At 40.6% G+C, this 6000-nt stretch overlaps 1 protein-coding gene across 2 annotated transcripts in view; it reads left to right on the top strand.

Moving 5' to 3' along the window:
* Positions 1 to 332: 332 nt before the first annotated feature.
* The window catches only part of yl (Putative vitellogenin receptor yl), a 43754-nt gene continuing 38086 nt past the window's right edge, over positions 333 to 6000 (top strand). For both annotated transcript variants that reach the window (XM_019044252.2, XM_019044251.2), the window contains exon 1: positions 333 to 541. The gene's annotated coding sequence lies outside the window, so the exon portion shown is untranslated. The remainder of the gene's footprint in view (positions 542 to 6000) is intronic.

Raw genomic sequence — 6000 nt, 5'->3', positions numbered from 1 at the left:
GTGCGTCGCGGATCGGAACCAATCGTCGAGCGGCCACCGGCGCGGGTCCTGATCGATTATCCTCGGCGACAGCGATCAGCTCGATCAGCTGATCGGAGTGCGGAGCGACCAGCTCGCGGGCTCATCCCCAACAACAAAAGCGACCACGCGCGCGGGTACCGTCTGGGCCGCGGTCATCCGCGCTGGTTGGACCAGTCTGTTATCTGACCGGTAAATCAGTCTTTTGAGCCTTCCCTTCCCCGCGGCCGCCGCCGCGTTCTTCTTGAAATCCTCCACCCTCCCGCCGCCCTCCCACTCGTCCGACCTGCATGCGTGTGGTAATCCCCGAATCAGTCCCCACTGCTCGCGTCCGCGCCCGCTAACGACCTACCGGCTCGCTAGTTCACTGTGACTGCGCGCAGGAGTAAATAGTGACCTTCGCCCTTGCTCGCTGATTCCGAGTTTCTGCCTCCGCCGCAAGCCGTGCTGTTTGTGTAATTCCAGTGAGCATGCTCGTTTCTTCGTTCGTTTTAAGTTTTTAGCTCCTCAGTCTCGATTTCAGGTTAGTAAAGCTCTCGTTTTGTCCTCACGTTACGTCCACGCTGATTTTTCAGCGAGCTTCGTTTCTGCACGGTTTCCTTGTGGAGAGTCCTCGCCGCGGCGTGCCGTTGGGCATGCTCTTTTTCAGGGTTTCAGGCAGTTTGGGGAGCTTGGGAAGTTTAGGGAAGGCTTGGGATTTACCGGCGATCTGGAGAAATCAGGGAATAGAGGATTTGCAGGTGTCTGAAATTTGATGAATTTCGTGTTTAAAAGGAAACTATCTGGGTGAACTGAACACGAGGATACCCTTGGTTCGTGAATTGAACAATTATTGGAGAGGATCTGACAAAATTATCTAATCCGCTGAAATACATGGGTTTAAATGGGAAATGCCGCCAGATGACGTCACTAAGCGGTGCATTTTTTTCACTTTTAAATCTATTTTTACACTAGTTTCCTTATCAGAAAAAAATTATAAAAAAAACGGTGAAATCGGCTCTTTAAACACTCTCAGATGAAGCAATAAAAAATTTGCATGCAAATTCTCCATTCATACCGATAGGAAAAGTCAGGGTATTTGCAAGCGGCATTTTGCGGAAGTCAGTTTAATTGAAAGGGGAGAAAAATTTACGTGGAAATTTGGGTCAAAGGTGAGGGAAAGTCAAGGAATTCGAAAATTTTGGAATCAGGGTTAAGCCCAAAAAAAGTCAGGGAAAGTTAGAAAATCGGAATATGCAAGTGATGGAAATCCTGTCCTCAAAACGAAGGAACTGAAGTTAAGTGTGCTTTCAGATATATCTTGAACTGGCCCTAGCATGATAGATTAAGTCGCTATTTTTCGTTTTTCAGGAAAATTTCAGTTTTTTTTTGTTGTTTTTTAATGCAGCTTTTACAATACATACTTATAAATTACCCCGATGTTATCAGTAACACTTGAAGAGAGTCAAGAAGCGCAAGGTTTCGAGCGCGAGTAAATAATTTTTCTACGGAAAACATAAGAGGAAAAAATAATGATAAAGGAGGTAAAGGTATCAGGACGACCCCTTCGTTCTTTCCCAGGTTCCACTTAAATCTTGGAATACTATAATTATAAGGTCTCAGTAGGGGCTCTTTCGTTGCTTTCAGGGCTCTCAGGACCCCTTTAATATCACGTTTTAATCGTGCGTCCTCAGGAGCCAAAATTTCAAATTAGCGAGTTCTGTTCTGTTCGTGACATTAAAGGATGAACAATACTCCACTCACATGGTTCCGACCAGTTCGCCTTCAATTCTTTCGATAGGCAACGTGAGCAGCTTGTGAGCAGTAACACTTGCTTGCAGCATTTAGGGCACGTTCACTTGCTTTATTCACACCTGTAGTGACGTAGTGCTCACAGTGTTTCTTTCTTGTTCCGACCAGTTCGCCTTCAATATTTCGATAGGCAATGTGCGCGGCTCAGGAGCAGTAATAGTTGCTAGCAGCACTTGTTAGATGCATGTTCAAGGATAACATTAGCGGACCATCACTCATTTCTTACAATGTTCAGCGCTTATTCTGATAAAGTTGCCCTCGATGATTTGTCTAGATAATATAGGTTGCCTGGAACATGTCAGCCGAATTCATACCTTCTTTTAATGTTACTTTCCGTCATGACCTGTCGTTTACTTGCTCAATTACACTTTTTCTATACTTTACCTCTGCTACCAAAGCAGCACAGATTGCAGTAAATTGCAAATACATTCAAAACCACGGGATCCTGTTTCTCTCTTTAATGTCTCTCTAGCCCCAATGACACTTACGAATTTTTGGCAAAAGTAGTGTCGTTACTCAATGGAAATCATCAAATTACCGCTCTGGAGGGCAAAAATTTTGTCCGTTTAATAAAAGTACTAACACATTGACCTTGTTCCACTATGGATGTATGTAGAGTGTCTATCTCAGGGCAAAACGCTAGACCACAGAATTGCGTCCTATACTGCTGTGCCGAGGAAAAACGCCGTATGAACATTCAAGAGTCACCAGATTTCTTCCGATAAAATGTTATTTTTGAGAAAAGTTGTGAATATGTTTCCACGAAATTTTTAGATAATGTGGATTAATTAAATTGCGAAAAAAATTATCTGACAAGTTAGTAGAAAAATATCCCTAATTTTATCAGAACATTCGTGTTTTATCCAAGAAAATTTGGCAACGCCTGAAGGTTCATACGGCGTTCTTCCTTAGCACGGCAGTGTATGTCAAAATATGAATTTATCGTCGATTAGGATTTTTTTCAGAAGTGCCGCCCCCCCCCCCCCCCCATCGCCTCCTAGCCTCTATCGCCAATCCGATAAGGGATTACGTTAGTTAGTTTTCCAAACATAAATTACGACAGAAAGTTTGCAACGTCGCAAACGCAACGTGGTTTCGCTTTTTGGATATCGATATAAAGTTCTGCCGGGAGCTCAGAGGTTTTTTTCATGTCGTTTTTCAAAAATTTCCCTTGAAGCACAATGAAAACCTAGTCACGCGATACCCGAGTAAAGTCCAGAGAAAAGCAAGTCGATTCTTCGAATTACTGACAGCAGCGAGTGAAAAAAGTGTCATTTGATGGGGAAAAATCGCGAGCTTTAAGTACACGGGAACACTTTTTTTTTTTTTTTTTTCCCAAGTTGTTAGACTGGATCGATTTTTGCGGCAGGCAAACCGTGTGCACGTAACAGCCGCACGGTGGATCGAAACCTGCAAAAAGTCGGACATGGGCGATTCTCACAAATAGTCATTTCATTGATGTAAATGTCTTCCCAAAGAGTTATATTTTATGATACAGGTATTGGTTTTCAATTTTTTAACCCCAGTTTAACGCACACAGCCTCCTAAAGTGGCTCAGGCGGCACTCGAAAAATGTTGCCTCACTCGGGACAAACCGTTCGCCTGTTGGTATTTCCCTCCGATAGATTTATGACAATTTCTGACTAAAGTAGCTTGTCCTCCTCCTTAAGTAGAATATATTTCACTAATAACAAGTTAAAATATCGCTATTTTTATAAGCGGTATTCTTGCTTAAAAGTACCCTCCTCAATACCGTAAAAATAATAATATAGCTAGACTTTTAACTAGCTATTTCAGCGTATTTCAGGGAAACCTTTGTATAGCAGTGTTAACTGATCCCTGAAGATTCATTATCAAGAAAAATTGGCTGCTCCAAAGTGCCCTTTTGGGAATAAAGCTTAAATGATTTTGAAAAAGTGAAGTTCATAAAATGGTGGCTCGAGAGAATTCGAATTTCACAGGTCTGTGGCGAATAAACACCGGGCATTTGATAGGTGATCTGTATGTAATTTTTAGTGCTGAGTCCGAAAATGACCTTGGTTTTTCTCCAACACCCACCGATTTTCCGGAAAATTGAGATTTTCCACTTAAAATGGACTTTTCGGGAAATGTGATTTTCCGGAAAACTGGTGCATGGTAAAGAGAAACCAAGGTCATTTTCGAATCCAGGAGACAAAAATACATGAGAAAACATGCCTTGCGTGGTTAAAAAAATGTCCACGTTGTTTCAGATAACGGGGTTTTCCTCTCAAATGTCCTAATCGACGCATATGATACTGATCCGTTTGTTTTGCGTCTGAAAAGACGGGAAAATTATATCAAGTTGGTGTCTAATGGAGCATTTTTCATCAACTACTTGATGCTAAAGTCAAAAATGGCCTAAATTCTTTTCTATCTTCTAACTATTTCCCAAAAACTCGCGTTTTTTGACATCGGATTTTTTTTTTTTTTATGTTTAATTTCTTCGGAAAATTAGAAGTTAATAGAGAAAATTGAGGTAATTTGAGCTTCAGCAGCAATCATTAAGCCGAAGAAGCTCCATTAGATACCTAAGTATAAATAAAGGCAGTGTACAATGGTGACTCGCGGGGCCCTTAATTAGGAAGGCTCGGATAATACATGATTTGTGTTGATTGATGTGTATTTGATTTGTATTTTTCTCTCATATTTTTCCCCCTTGTCATTTTCTTTTGTTAGAAAGCTAAAAAGGTGCCCCAGGAATGAAGGGGAAAGGAGATCCTCTGTTTTCCTCTCAACATTTTCGGATTTCTATTAATTCATTTTTTGGGGGAGAGGAGGGGGAATGGTAAAAGAGATGAGTAATATACGTTTTATATACGATATTTAAACATTTTACCGGAGAGAAAAGTCCATTGAACACTTAAAACTTCGATTGAAATGAGTGTAGAAAGTTTAAACTTATCTGTTGTTAAACAATATCTCTTTATTTATCTGAAATTGTGCCAAAATACATATCTAAACCCAATAATCAGGAAAATAGTCATCAAAAATGAAATCTGCGACGAAAAATACATAAGAATCATGTATCCTGATTTGTTTTATGAGCGCAAACACTACGTAAATGAGCAAACCAAGTCGCGTGATGTGCCATGTCCGGCCTGCCCTATGACTCGATCCACCGTGAGCCGCTAGAAACTCCAACTCACAGTTCAATGGATTTACCTCAGTGCGTCTCTCGTATTAAGACCTTTGCACGTCTGCTAAAAATAGTTTTTGTTTGGTTTTTCACTTTTATTTCTACAACCGTCATCATACTTGTGGAGTATTCGAGGATTAAGAGTGCAATTGCCTCCTCAGTGTTGTTTATCTACATTCCTCCAAAACGTTTCGCGGCGATATTCACACGTCAGACTTTTCTCGATTCGAAAATATTTCCATTGGAATGATTCTTGTTGGTTCGTAGTACTGTTTACTTTAATGTATATACAGGGTGTTTCAGGATGAATGAAAGATTTTTGTAACATGTGAGTCAAACTCAGACATTATATCTTAATCTGTAATATACCCCCCAAAATCGCTGTATCTATACTGCCGTACTAAGGAAGAACGCCGTATGAACATTCGAGAGTTGCCAAATTTCCTTCGATAAAATGCTTACTTTTGAGGCAAGTTATGAATATTTTTCCTTGACATTTTCAGGAATTTTAGGTGAAATAATGAACAAAATTATCTGATAAATTGGAAGAAAAATATTCATAAATTTCCCAGGAAATGCGTGTTTTATCAAAGGAAATTATTCAGATAATTTTGTTCGCAGTTTCACCTGAAGTTCCTAAAAATTTCAGTGAAAAATATTCATAATTTGCCTCAAAAATAAACATTTTATAGAAGAAAAGGCAACTTCAGAAGGTTCATACGGCGTTTTTCCTAAGCACGGTAGAATAGCCGTACATTCGGTGTTCAGCATCAGCATCGATGCAGCGGTTGCGGCTGGCACCGTTGTCTCAATCGATAGAAATTTTGTCTCTCGTCAATTATTTTCCTTCGATGAATTGTATGACTTGAGTCACTGACTCATTGGGTATATCTTGCGCGTCGCGATCAGCGATTATCCAATTACCAGACATGAATCGGCAGACGCTTTCAAACGGAAGGCGCAGGACTGGTTTGTTTTGTTTTTTCATGAAAAATAAGTCCGCGGATAAGATATGAGGACTGGGGAGAGAGAGC

Source organism: Bemisia tabaci, chromosome 3 (genome assembly GCF_918797505.1).
Source record: "Bemisia tabaci chromosome 3, PGI_BMITA_v3".
Lineage (NCBI taxonomy): Eukaryota > Metazoa > Arthropoda > Insecta > Hemiptera > Aleyrodidae > Bemisia > Bemisia tabaci.
The sequence above is the reverse complement of the archived record's forward strand: the minus strand, read 5'-3'. Positions and strand labels throughout refer to the sequence as shown.